The sequence below is a fragment of the Arachis ipaensis genome, chromosome B6 (assembly GCF_059453495.1).
Source record: "Arachis ipaensis isolate K30076 ecotype BB chromosome B6, ASM5945349v1, whole genome shotgun sequence".
NCBI lineage: Eukaryota > Viridiplantae > Streptophyta > Magnoliopsida > Fabales > Fabaceae > Arachis > Arachis ipaensis.
Window position 1 is genome coordinate 107,403,008 of NC_142441.1, and position 14,872 is coordinate 107,417,879.

At 40.1% G+C, this 14,872-nt stretch overlaps 1 non-coding gene across 1 annotated transcript; it reads right to left on the reverse strand.

Moving 5' to 3' along the window:
* Positions 1–5,102: 5,102 nt before the first annotated feature.
* LOC148562223 (small nucleolar RNA R71) lies at positions 5,103–5,210 on the reverse strand. Its single transcript, XR_015887925.1, has one exon. It is a non-coding gene; the product is annotated as a small nucleolar RNA R71 (small nucleolar RNA).
* Positions 5,211–14,872: the final 9,662 nt, after the last annotated feature.

Genomic DNA, 14,872 nt, shown 5'->3' on the forward strand with positions numbered 1-14,872 from the left:
GCTCAAAGTGGATTTTCTGGAGCTACAGAACTCGAAATGGCGCGCTTCCAATTGCGTTGGAAAGTAGAAATCCAGGGCTTTCCAGCAATTTATAATACTCCATACTTTGGCCAAGAGTAGAAGACGTAAACTGGTGTTCAACACCAGCTCTCTGCCCAAATCTGACGTCCAGCGCCAGAAAAGGATCCAAAACCAGAGTTGAACGCCCAAACTGGCACAGAAGCTGGCGTTCAACTCCACAAATGGCCTCTGCACGTGCAACACTCAGGCTCAGCCCAAACACACACCAAGTGGGCCCCGGAAGTGGATTTATGCATCAACTACTTACTTCTGTAAACCCTAGTAGCTAGATTATTATAAATAGGACCTCTTACTATTGTATTAGGCATCTTTGGATTACCTTATGATCCTTTGATCACGTATTGGGGGCTGGCCATCTCGGCCATGCCTGGACCTTCACTTATGTATTTTTAACGGTAGAGTTTCTACACTCCATAGATTAAGGTGTGGAGCTCTGCTGTTCCTCAAAGATTAATGCAAAGTACTACTGTTTTCTATTCAATTCTTCTTATTTCTCTTCTAAGATATCCATTCGCACCCAAGAACGTGATGAAGGTAATGATTATGTGTGACGCTCATCATCCTTCTCCCTTATGAACGCGTGCCTGACAAACACTTCCGTTCTACATGAAATAAGCTAGAATGAATATCTCTTAGATCTCTGAACCAGAATCTTCGTGGCGTAAACTAGAATGATGGCGGCATTCAAGAGAATCCGGAAGGTCTAAACCTTGTCTGTGGTATTCCAAGTAGGATTCAATGATTGAATGACTGTGACGAGCTCCGAACTCGCGATTGCAGGGCGTTAGTGACAGACGCAAAAGTATAGTAAATTGATGAGCGGATAATTTATACGCTTTTTGGCATTGTTTTTAGTATGTTTTTAGTAGGATCTAGTTACTTTTAGGGATTTTTTCATTAGATTTTATGTTAAATTCACATTTCTGGACTTTACTATGAGTTTGTGTGTTTTTCTGTGATTTCAGGTATTTTCTAGCTGAAATTGAGGGACTTGAGCAGAAATCAGATTCAGAGGTTGAAAAAGGGCTGTTGATGCTGTTGGATTCTGACCTCCCCGCACTCAAAGTGGATTTTCTGGAGCTACAGAACTCGAAATGGCGCGCTTCCAATTGCGTTGGAAAGTAGACATCCAGGGCTTTCCAGCAATGTATAATACTCCATACTTTGGCCAAGAATAGACGACGTAAACTGGCGTTCAACACCAGCTCTCTGCCCAAATCTGGCGTCCAGCGCCAGAAAAGGATCCAAAACCAGAGTTGAACGCCCAAACTGGCACAGAAGCTGGCGTTCAACTCCACAAATGGCCTCTGCACGTGCAACACTCAGGCTCAGCCAAAACACACACCAAGTGGGCCCCGGAAGTGGATTTATGCATCAACTACTTACTTCTGTAAACCCTAGTAGCTAGATTATTATAAATAGGACCTCTTACTATTGTATTAGGCATCTTTGGATTACCTTATGATCCTTTGATCACGTTTTAGGGGGCTGGCCATCTCGGCCATGCCTGGACTTTCACTTATGTATTTTCATATGGTAGAGTTTCTACACTCCATAGATTAAGGTGTGGAGCTCTGCTGTTCCTCAAAGATTAATGCAAAGTACTACTGTTTTCTATTCAATTCATCTTATTTCGCTTCTAAGATATCCATTCGCACCCAAGAACATGATGAAGGTGATGATTATGTGTGACGCTCATCATCCTTCTCCCTTATGAACGCGTTCCTGACAAACACTTCTGTTCTACATGAAATAAGCTAGAATGAATATCTCTTAGATCTCCTAACCAGAATCTTCATGGCGTAAGCTAGAATGATGGCGGCATTCAAGAGAATCCGGAAAGTCTAAACCTTGTCTGTGGTATTCCGAGTAGGATTCAATGATTGAATGACTGTGACGAGCTCCGAACTCGCGATTGCAGGGCGTTAGTGACAGACGCAAAAGGATAGTAAATCCTATTCCGGCATGATCGAGAACCGACAGATGAATAGCCGTGCCGTGACAGGGTGCGTGAGCATATTATTCACTGAGAGGATAAGATGAAGCCATTGACAAGGGTGATGCCTCCAGACGATTAGCCTTGCCGTGACAGGGCATTGGATCATTTTCCCGAGAGATGACCGAAAGTAGCCATTGACAGTGGTGATGTATCACATAAAGCCAGCCATGGAAAGGAGTAAGACTGATTGGATGAAGATAGCGGGAAAGCAGAGGTTCAGAGGAACGAAAAGCATCTCCATTCGCTTATCTGAAATTCCTACCAATGAATTACATAAGTATCTCTATCCCTATTTTATTATATTAAATTCGAAAACACCATTATCAATTTGTATCTGCCTAACTGAGATTTGCAAGGTGACCATAGTTTGCTTCATACCAACAATCTCCGTGGGATTCGACCCTTACTCACGTAAGGTATTACTTGGACGACCCAGTGCACTTGCTGGTTAGTTGTATCGAAGTTGTGAACCATGGTATTGGCACCATGTTCTTGGCGCCATTGCTAGGGAAAGAAAGAGCCATGAATTTTACATAATTAAAGCGTAATCACGATTACGCATACCAAGTTGCTCACGTTGCCAGGGATTGTTCGAGCCTGGACATCACAATTTCGTGCCCCAAGTTTTTGGCGCCGTAGCCGGGGATTGTTTGAGTTTGGACAACTGACGGTTCATCTTGTTGCTCAGATTAGGTAATTTTCTTTTTGTTTTGTTTTCAAAAATCTTTCAAAAATCTTTTAAAAATATTTTCTCACATGTTTTCGAAAAAAAAAATTTTTTTTATTATTCAAAATTTTTAAGAATGAATTCTAGTGTTTCATGAAGCATGTTGAAGCCTGGCTGGCTGTAAAGCCATGTCTAATTCCTTTGGGAATGAGTATGTCAGGCTTGTCATGTCTGAATTACATGCTGAAGCTTGGCTGGCCATTGGCCATGTCTAGTGTTTTGGACCGGAGCTTTCATTGAAAGCTTGGCTGGCTAGTGAGCCATGTCTAATTCCTGGACTGAAGCTTTAGACTAAGAATGCAAGATTCCTGGAATTCATATTAAAAAAATTTTGGAATCCTTATTTTTTCTTTTACAAATAATTTTCGAAAAAAAAATACAAAAAAAAATTAGAAAATCATAAAAATCAAAAATATTTGTGTGTTTCTTGTTTGAGTCTTGAGTCATGTTATAAGTTTGGTGTCAATTGCATGTGCATCTTGCATTTTTCGAAAATTCTCATGCATTCATGGTGTTCTTCATGATCTTCAAGTTGTTCTTGGTAAGTCTTCTTGTTTGATCTTGATGATTTTTTGTTTTGTGTCTTTTCATGTTTATCATATGCATTCTTGAATTCTTAGTGTCTAAGCATTAAAGAATTCTAAGTTTGGTGTCTTGCATGTTTTCTTTGCATTAAAAATTTTTCAAAATTGTGTCTATGATGTTCATCTTGACATTCAAAGTGTTCTTGGTGTTCATCTTGACATTCATAGCATTCTTGCATGCATCACATGTTTTGATCTAAAAATTTCATGCATTGCATCATTTTAGTGTTTTTCTCTTGCATCATAAAAATTCAAAAAAAAAATATATCTTTCCCTTTTTCTCTCATCAAATTCGAAAATTTGAGTTGACTTTTTCAAAAATTTTTAAAGTCAAGTTGTTTCTTATGAGTCAAATCAAATTTTCAATTTGAAAATCTTATCTTTTTCAAAATCTTTTTCAAAAATCAAATATTTTTCAAAATTCTTAGTTATTTTCGAAAATTCTAAAAGTATTTTTCAAAAATCTTTTTCTTATTTTTATATCAAATTTTCGAAAATAACATAATCAATTAATGTTTTGATTCAAAAATTTGAAGTTTGTTACTTGCTTGTTAAGAAAGATTCAAACTTTAAGTTCTAGAATCATATCTTGTGATTTCTTATGAATCAAGTCATTAATTGAGATTTTAAAAATCAAATCTTTTTCAAAACTAATTTCTAAAATATCTTCTTATCTTACCTTTTTCAAAAAGTTGGTTTCAAAATATCTTTTCTAACTTCCTAACTTCTTATCTTTTCAAAATTTGTTTCAACTAACTAACTAACTTTTTGTTTGTTTTTTAACTTTTTCAAAACTACCTAACTAACTCTCTCTTTCTCATTTTCGAAAATATCTTCCCCCTTTTTCAAAATTTCTTTTTTTAATTTATTAATTATTTCAATTTTTTTTATTAATTTTCAAAAATTACTAACAATTTTTCAAAAACCATTTTCGAAAATCACTAACCCTTTTTCAAAAATTATTTTCGAAAATTCCTTCTCTCCCATCTTATTCTATTTATTTATTCATTTACTAACATCTCATCTCACATCTCTGCCATCCTCACAGTTGTGTTTCTTTCTTTACATCACACTCTTTGTCTCCCTCTTTTCTTCCACTCACAAAGGGATCCCTATACTGTGGTATAAAGGATCCATATTATTATTTTTTTTTTTTATGTGCCCTCTTTCTTGTCATATGAGCAGGAGCAAGGATAAGAACATTCTTGTGGAAGCAGATCCAGAACCTGAAAGGACTCTAAAAAGGAAACTAAGAGAAGCTAAAACACAACAATCCAGAGATAACCTCTCAGAAATTTTCGAACAGGCAGAGGAGATGGCAGCCGAAAATAATAATAATGCAAGGAAGATGCTTGGTGACTTTACTGCACCTAATTCCAATTTACATGGAAGAAGCATCTCCATTCCTGCCATTGGAGCAAACAACTTTGAGCTGAAACCTCAATTAGTTTCTCTAATGCAGCAGAACTGCAAGTTTCATGGACTTCCATCTGAAGATCCTTTTCAGTTCTTAACTGAATTCTTGCAGATATGTGATACTGTTAAGACTAATAGAGTAGATCCTGAAGTCTACAAGCTCATGCTTTTCCCTTTTGCTGTAAGAGACAGAGCTAAATTATGGTTGGATTCTCAACCCAAAGACAGCCTGAACTCTTGGGATAAGCTGGTCACGGCTTTCTTAGCCAAGTACTTTCCTCCTCAAAAGCTGAGCAAGCTTAGAGCTGATGTTCAAACCTTCAAACAGAAAGAAGGTGAATCCCTCTATAAAGCTTGGGAAAGATACAAACAGTTGACCAAAAAGTGTCCTTCTGACATGCTTTCAGAATGGACCATCATGGATATATTCTATGATGGTTTATCTGAGCTATCAAAGATGTCACCGGACACTTCTGCAGGTGGATCCATTCACCTAAAGAAAACACCTGCAGAAGCTCAAGAACTCATTGACATGGTTGCTAATAACCAGTTCATGTACACTTCTGAAAGGAATCCTGTGAATAATGGGACGCCTATGAAGAAGGGAGTTCTTGAAGTTGATACTCTGAATGCCATATTGGCTCAGAATAAAATATTGACTCAGCAAGTCAATATGATCTCTCAGAGTCTACATGGAATGCAAGCTGCATCCAACAGTACTCAAGAGGCTTCTTCTGAAGAAGCCTATGATCCTGAGAACCCTGCAATAGCAGAGGTAAATTACTTAGGTGAACCTTATGGAAACACCTATAACTCAACATGGAGAAATCATCCAAATTTCTCATGGAAGGATCAAAAGCCCCAACAAGGCTTTAATAATGGTGGAAGAAACAGGTTCAGCAATAGCAAGCCTTTTCCATCATCAACTCAGCAACAGACAGAGAACTCTGAACAAAATACTTCTAATTTAGCAAATCTAGTCTCTGATCTATCTAAGGGCACTGTAAGTTTCATGAATGAAACAAGGTCTTCCATTAGAAATTTGGAAGCACAAGTGGGCCAGCTGAGTAAAAGGATCACTGAAATCCCTCCTAGTACTCTCCCAAGCAATACAGAAGAGAATCCAAAAGGAGAGTGCAAGGCCATTGACATAAGCGCCATGGCCGAACCTGTGAGGAGAGGAGAGGATGTGAATCCCAAGGAGGAAGACCTCCTGGGACGTCCGGTGATCAATAAGGAGCTTCCCTCTGAGGAACCAAAGGAATCTGAGACTCATCTAGAGACCATAGAGATTCCATTGAACCTCCTTATGCCCTTCATGAGCTCTGATGAATATTCCTCTTCTGAAGAGAATGAGGATGTTACTGAAGAGCAAACTGCCAAGTTTCTTGGTGCAATCATGAAGCTGAATGCCAAATTATTTGGCATTGATACTTGGGAAGTTGAACCTCCCTTGTTCATCAATGAACTAAGTGATCTGGATCAACTGACATTGCCTCAGAAGAGACAGGATCCTGGAAAGTTCATAATACCCTGCACCATAGGCACCATGATCTTTAAAGCTCTGTGTGACCTTGGTTCAGGGATAAACCTCATGCCCCTCTCTGTAATAGAGAAACTGGGAATCTATGGGGTGCAAGCTGCTAAAATCTCATTAGAGATGGCAGACAGCTCTAGAAAATAGGCTTATGGACAAGTAGAAGATGTATTAGTAAAGATTGAGGGCCTTTACATACCTACTGATTTCATAGTCCTGGATATTGGAAAGGAAGAGGATGAATCCATCATCCTAGGAAGACCTTTCCTGGCCACAGCAAGAGCTGTGATTGATGTTGACAGAGGTGAAATAGTCCTTCAATGGAACGAGGACTCCCTTGTGTTTAAAACTCAAGGATCTCCCTCTGCAACCATGGAGAGGAAGCAGAAAAAGCTTCTCTCCAAGCAGAGTCAACCAGAGCCCCCACAATCAAACTCTAAGTTTGGTGTTGGGAGGCCACAACCAAACTCTAAGTTTGGTGTTGAACTCCCATATCCAAACTCTAAGTTTGGTGTTGGAGAGTCTCAACAAAGCTCTGCACATCTGTGAGGCTCCATGAGAGCCCACTGTCAAGCTATTGACATTAAAGAAGCGCTTGTTAGGAGGCAACCCAATGTTTATCTAATTCTTATTTTTATTGTTTTTCATGTTTTCTTAGGTTCATGATCATGTGGAGTCACAAAATAAATATAAAAATTGAAAACGGAATCAAAAACAGCAGAAGAAAAATCACACCCTGGAGGAGCATCTGTCTGGCGTTCAGCGCCAGAACAGAGCATGGTTCTGGCGCTGAACGCCCAAAATGGGCAGCTTCTGGGCGCTGAACGCCAGAACAGGCATGGTTCTGGCGTTCAACGCCAGAAATGGCACACAAATGGGCGTTGAACGCCCAAAATGGCCACCAACCTGGCGCTGAACGCCCAGAGTTGGGTACAAAGGCATTTTTTACATGCCTAATGGGTGCAGGGATGTAAATCCTTGACACCTCAGGATCTGTGGACCCCACAGGATCCCCACCTACCTCCACTCACTTCTTCTCACCACTCTCTTTCACACAACCCCATAAACACTCTTCTCCAAAAACCCTTCACCAATCACCTCAATCTCTCTTCCCCATCACCTCTTCACCACTCACACCCATCCACTCTTCCCCATAAACCTACCTCATAAACTCCACCTACCTTCAAAAATTCAAAACCAATTTCCCACCCAAACCCACCCATATGGCCGAACCTTAACCCCCCCTCCCTTCCCTATATAAAGACCTCCATTCTTCATCAAATTCACACAACACACCCCTCTACACTCCTCTTGGCCGAAACCACATCTCCCTCTCCCTCTCCATATTTCTTCTTCTTCTTCTTCTATTCTTTTGTTTATTGCTCGAGGGCGAGCAATATTCTAAGTTTGGTGTGGTAAAAGCATAAGCTTTTTGTTTTTTCATTACCATTGATGGCACCTAAGACCGGAGAATCCTCTAGAAAAGGGAAAGGGAAGATAAAAGCTTCCACATCCGAGTCATGGGAGATGGAAAGGTTCATCTCCTAAGCCCATCAAGACCACTTCTATGATGTTGTGGCCAAGAAGAAGGTGATCCCTGAGGTCCCTTTCAAACTCAAAAGAAATGAGTATCCGGAGATCCGACATGAAATCCAAAGAAGAGGTTGGGAAGTTCTAACAAACCCCATCCAACAAGTCGGCATCCTAATGGTTCAAGAGTTCTATGCCAATGCATGGATCACCAAGAACCATGATCAAAGTAAGAACCCGGATCCAAAGAACTATGTTACAATGGTTCGGGGGAAATACTTAGATTTTAGTCCGGAGAATGTAAGGTTGGCGTTCAACTTGCCATACATGGAAGAGAACGCACGCCCCTACACAAGGAGAGTCAACTTTGATCAAAGGTTGGACCAAGTCCTTATGGACATATGTGTAGAAGGAGCTCAATGGAAGGTTGACTCCAAAGGCAAGCCGGTTCAACTAAGAAGATTGGACCTCAAGCCTGTAGCTAGAGGATGGTTGGAGTTTATTCAATGCTCAATCATTCCCACTAGCAACCGGTCTGAAGTTACTATAGACCGGGCCATCATGATCCATAGCATCATGACTGGAGAAGAGGTGGAAGTTCATGAGATTATACCTCAAGAACTCTACAAGGTGGCTGACAAATCCTCCACCATGGCAAGGTTAGCCTTTCCTCACCTCATCTGCCACCTATGCAAGTCGGCTGGGATTGACATAGAGGGAGATATCCTCATCAAAGAGGACAAGCCCATCACTAAGAAAAAGATGGAGCAAGAACGAGAGCCCAGTCATGGAGCTCAAGAGGCGCAAGAAGCTCATTTCCATGAGATCCCTGAGATGCCTCAAATGCACTTTCCTCCACAAAACTATTGGGAGCAAATCAACACCTCCCTAGGAGAATTGAGTTCCAATATGGGACAACTAAGGGTGGAACATCAAGAGCACTCCATCATGCTTCATGAAATAAGAGAAGATCAAAAAGCAATGAGGGAGGAGCAACAAAGACAAGGAAGAGACATAGAAGAGCTCAAGGACATCATTGGTACCTCAAGAAGGAAATGCCACCATCACTAAGGGGGATTCATTCCTTGTTCTTGCTTTCTCTGTTTTTCATTTTCTATGTTATGTGCTCATCTATGTTTATGTCTTCATTACATGATCATTAGTAGTTAGTAACTTTGTCTTAAAGTTATGAATGTCCTATGAATCCATCACCTCTCTTAAATGAAAAATATTTTAATTCAAAAGAACAAGAAGTACATGAGTTTCGAATTTATCCTTGAACTTAGCTTAATTATATTGATGTGGTGACAATGCTTCTTGTTTTCTGAATGTATGCTTGAACAGTGCATATGTCTTTTGAAGTTGATTGTTTAAGAATGTTAAATATGTTGGCTCTTGAAAGAATGATGACAAGGAAACATGTTATTTGATAATCTGAAAAATCATAACAATGATTCTTGAAGCAAGAAAAAGCAGCAAAGAACAAAGCTTGCAGAAAAAAAAATAGGCGAAGAAAAAAAAATAAATAGAAAGAAAAAGAAAAAGCAAGCAGAAAAAGCCAAAAGCTCTTAAAACCAAGAGGCAAGAGCAAAAAGCCAATAACCCTTAAAACCAAAAGGCAAGGGCAAATAAAAAGGATCCCAAGGCTTTGAGCATCAGTGGATAGGAGGGCCTAAAGGAATAAAATCCTGGTCTAAGCGGCTAAACCAAGCTGTCCCTAACCATGTGCTTGTGGCGTGTAGGTGTCAAGTGAAAACTTGAGACTGAGCGGTTAAAGTCAAGGTCCAAAGAAAAAAAAAGAGTGTGCTTAAGAACCCTAGACACCACTAATTGGGGACTTTAGCAAAGCTGAGTCACAATCTGAAAAGGTTCACCCAATTATGTGTCTGTGGCATTTATGTATCCGGTGGTAATACTGGAAAACAAAGTGCTTAGGGCCACGGCCAAGACTCAAAAAGAAGCTGTGTTCAAGAATCATCATACTGAACTAGGAGAGTCAATAATACTATTCGAAATCTGAAGTTCCTATAGATGCCAATCATTCTGAACCTCAATAGATAAAGTGAGATGCCAAAACTATTCAAGAGGCAAAAGGCTATAAGTCCCGCTCATATGATTGCAGCTATGTTTCATTGATAGTTTGGAATTTATAGTATATTCTCTTCTTTTTATCCTATTTGATTTTCAGTTGCTTGGGGACAAGCAACAGTTTAAGTTTGGTGTTGTGATGAGCGGATAATTTATACGCTTTTTGGCATTGTTTTTAGTATGTTTTTAGTAGGATCTAGTTACTTTTAGGGATGTTTTCATTAGTTTTTATGTTAAATTCATATTTCTGGACTTTAATATGAGTTTGTGTGTTTTTCTGTGATTTCAGGTATTTTCTGGTTGAAATTGAGGGACTTGAGCAGAAATCAGGTTCAAAGGTTGAAAAAGGACTGCTGATGCTGTTGGATTCTGACCTCCCTGCACTCAAAGTGGATTTTCTGGAGCTACAGAACTCGAAATGGCGTGCTTCCAATTGCGTTGGAAAGTAGACATCCAGGGCTTTCCAGAAATGTATAATACTTTATACTTTGGCCAAGAATAGACGACGTAAACTGGCGTTCAACGCCAGCTCTCTGCCCAAATCTGGCGTCCAGCGCCAGAAAAGGATCCAAAACCAGAGTTGAACGCCCAAACTGGCACAGAAGCTGGCGTTCAACTCCACAAATGGCCTCTGCACGTGCAACACTCAGGCTCAGCCCAAACACACACCAAATGGGCCCCGGAAGTGGATTTATGCATCAACTACTTACTTCTGTAAACCCTAGTAGCTAGATTATTATAAATAGGACCTCTTACTATTGTATTAGGCATCTTTGGATTACCTTATGATCCTTTGATCACGTTTTAGGGGGCTGGCCATCTCGGCCATGCCTGGACTTTCACTTATGTATTTTCATACGGTAGAGTTTCTACACTCCATAGATTAAGGTGTGGAGCTCTGCTGTTCCTCAAAGATTAATGCAAAGTACTACTGTTTTCTATTCAATTCATCTTATTTCGCTTCTAAGATATCCATTCGCACCCAAGAACGTGATGAAGGTGATGATTATGTGTGACGCTCATCATCCTTCTCCCTTATGAACGCGTGCCTGACAAACACTTTTGTTCTACATGAAATAAGCTAGAATGAATATCTCTTAGATCTCCTAACCAGAATCTTCGTGGCGTAAGCTAGAATGATGGCGGCATTCAAGAGAATCCGGAAAGTCTAAACCTTGTCTGTGGTATTCCGAGTAGGATTCAATGATTGAATGACTGTGACGAGCTCCGAACTCGCGATTGCAGGGCGTTAGTGACAGACGCAAAAGGATAGTAAATCCTATTCCGGCATGATTGAGAACCGACAGATGAATAGCCGTGCCGTGACAGGGTGCGTGAGCATATTATTCACTGAGAGGATAAGATGAAGCCATTGACAAGGGTGATGCCTCCAGACGATTAGCCGTGCCGTGACAGGGCATTGGATCATTTTCCCGAGAGATGACCGAAAGTAGCCATTGACAGTGGTGATGTATCACATAATGCCAGCCATGGAAAGGAGTAAGACTGATTAGATGAAGATAGCGGGAAAGCACAGGTTCAGAGGAACGAAAAGCATCTCCATTCGCTTATCTGAAATTCCTACCAATGAATTACATAAGTATCTCTATCCCTATTTATTATATTAAATTCGAAAACACCATTATCAATTTGTATCTGCCTAACTGAGATTTGCAAGGTGACCATAGTTTGCTTCATACCAACAATCTCCGTGGGATTCGACCCTTACTCACGTAAGGTATTACTTGGACGACCCAGTGCACTTGCTGGTTAGTTGTATCGAAGTTGTGAACCATGGTATTGGCACCATGTTCTTGGCGCCATTGCCAGGGAAAGAAAGAGCCATGAATTTTACATAATTAAAGCGTAATCACGATTACGCATACCAAGTTGCTCACGTTGCCAGGGATTGTTCGAGCCTGGACATCACAATTTTGTGCACCATAAATCCTATTCTGGCATGATCGAGAACCGACAGATGAATAGTCGTGCCGTGACAGGGTGCGTGAGCATATTATTCACTGAGAGGATAAGATGAAGCCATTGACAAGGGTGATGCCTCCAGACGATTAGCCGTGCCGTGACAGGGTATTGGATCATTTTCCCATGAGATGACCGAAAGTAGCCATTGACAGTGGTGATGTATCACATAAAGCCAGCCATGGAAAGGAATGAGACTGATTGGATGAAGATAGCAGGAAAGCAGAGGTTCAGAAGAACGAAAAGCATCTCCATTCGCTTATCTGAAATTCCTACCAATGAATTACATAAGTATCTCTATCCCTATTTTATTATATAATATTCGAAAACACCATTATCACTTTATATCTGCCTGACTGAGATTTACAAGGTGACCATAGCTTGCTTCATACCAACAATCTCCGTGGGATTCGACCCTTACTCACGTAAGGTATTACTTGGACGACCCAGTGCACTTGCTGGTTAGTTGTATCGAAGTTGTGACATATTATGAATGTGTAATCACGATTACGCGTACCAAGTTGTTCACGTGCCAGGAATAGTTTGAGCCTGGACATCACAATTTCGTGCACCAGCGAGGCGTACGCGTGAGTGGTTGGAAACTTGGGGATCACGCGTATGCGTGGGTGGCTGGATGCTCTGTTTTTCAAAATTTTCCAATTTCTTGCACCAAACCAAGCATTCCAAACCTCCAAACAGCTAGCAAAACACCATAAAACCTTATTTAACATTCTAGAATACCAAATAAACTCAACAAACTAAACTAAACATGAAATTAAACTAATTTACCAATATATACAAAAAGGAAAAATAAAAAGATGTTACCACGGTGGGGTGTCTCCCACCTAACACTTTTATTTATTGTCCTTAAGTTGGACTTATAGGGAGCTCCTTGTCATGGTGGCTTGTGCTTGAATTCATCCTCAAACTTCCACTAATTCTTGGACTTCCAATAAGCCCCATCATTCAAAATTAATAGCTCCAAGCTTTGATGGAGTTCCGTACAAGCTAAAGGCTCCCAAAATTGATCATCTTGTATGCCGAGATCCCAAATCTTGTTTCTACACCCATCTTCAAATTGATCATCATTATTCCATTTGGGTGGTAAACAAGCCGAATTCTCAATAAAGCCTCCAAACAACTTCCTAGACCCGAGCAATCTAGCTCCACACCAAACTTTGCAATCAAACTTTGAACATGCAACCATCATGAACCTAGAGTGATGTTTCCAACCACTAACCATCTCCCTTTTGCACTTAAAGCCACAAAGAGCTCTAAGTTGACCATCCGTCTCAAGCAAACCATATTTGAGTGGAATAATAAAGTTTAGAGATAAGAGATTTACCCACTTGAATAAAAGGATGGATGGTGATGGCTTGGGAAGAGGTGTCTCCAATGGTCTTACAAGCTCCACTCCCTTATGCTCTTCTTGATTTGCCTCCACCTCTAGGCAAACTTCTTCAACTTTTACCTTTTCCTCTTGCTTGACAACTTCTTCAAAATCTTCCTCTTGGTAGCTTCCTTCCGATTCAATTTCTTCTTTGTCATTTACCAAGGGTTTTCAAGGTTGTGTATTTTCTTCTTTGATCTCTATGTCAAGTCCAATGGGAGAATTGTAGAAAAAATTCATCAATGATTGAATCCATCTCTTGATCAACCTCTTCAAGATCTCCAACTATAATATGCTTCGGAGGTTGTACACCCTCCTCAGCATCAATATCAAGCTTCTTTGAAGAGGGTTCTATAATTCTACATTCCCATTGACTTTTAACATCTCCTAAATCTTCAACCACTCCTTCCAACTCAATTGTTTCTACTCCCTCCCCTTGTTGCAATTCTTGCTTCAACTCCTTTTCTTCGCCTTGAAGCTTCATGTTCACTCCCTCACTATGCCCCTTGGTTGATCCTTCACATTCGTCAATGGGAGTACTTGGGATGCATGAGCTTAGGTGGGAGGCCATGTGGTTAATGGCTTCCGCCATGGTAGCAACCATGACTTCTAGCTTCTTTAGCTCCTTTTGCTTCTCTTCTTGCCTTTGGATATAAGAGCTAATATCTCTTTGTTGTTCTTGCAAGAAGGTTTGGAGAGTTTCATCCATTGGAGACGGTGGTGAAGAGAAGGTTCATTATTTGGGAGAAAGGGTTTATAATTGGAAGGTGATTCATCTTGGTAAGGGTATGGAGATGGTGTATATCGAGGTGGTTCTTTGGAGTAATTGTGTTAGAATTGTCATGGTTCTATGTATGGTTCATATGGCTCATAAGGTGGTTGGTATGGTGGATAAGGATTAGGGTCATATGGAGGTGTTTGGTAGTAGGGGGCTTGTGAGTATAGTGGTTCAAAACTATGTTGATGAGGTGGTTCATAGGCATATGGTGATTGTGGTTGACAACCACAATGAGGGTCACCACATCCATTAGGTAGATATGCATTAGGAGTTAGATTATACCTATAAGAAACCGGAGGAGGTTGTTGCCAAGAAGAGTGATCAATTCCTTGAGGCTCCTCCCATCTTTGATTGTTCCATTCTTGATGCATGTTGTCATTGTAGTTCCCATTTCCTATAACATAGTTTGAACCAAACTCATAGCCAAAGGGGTGAGAATTCATACTAGTAAGAGAAAATAAAAATAAAAACTAATAAGAAACAAAGAAAAACAAATCCTAAAACTAGCAAAAGCAAGCAAACAAACCAAAAATCAAGCTATTCACAATATTGACATATATACAATAACCAATAACAAGCACACATTGTAACTCCCCGGCAACGGCGCCAAAAACTTGAAATAGAAAAACCGTCGGTTAGGAATTTCACACAAATAATTCCGTTGATACTATAGTTCCAAACCGACAAGTAATACTCAAATCAAAGTTTAATTTTGGTTGTCACAAGTCCAACCCAATAAAAATAACCAAGAGTATTAGTTCT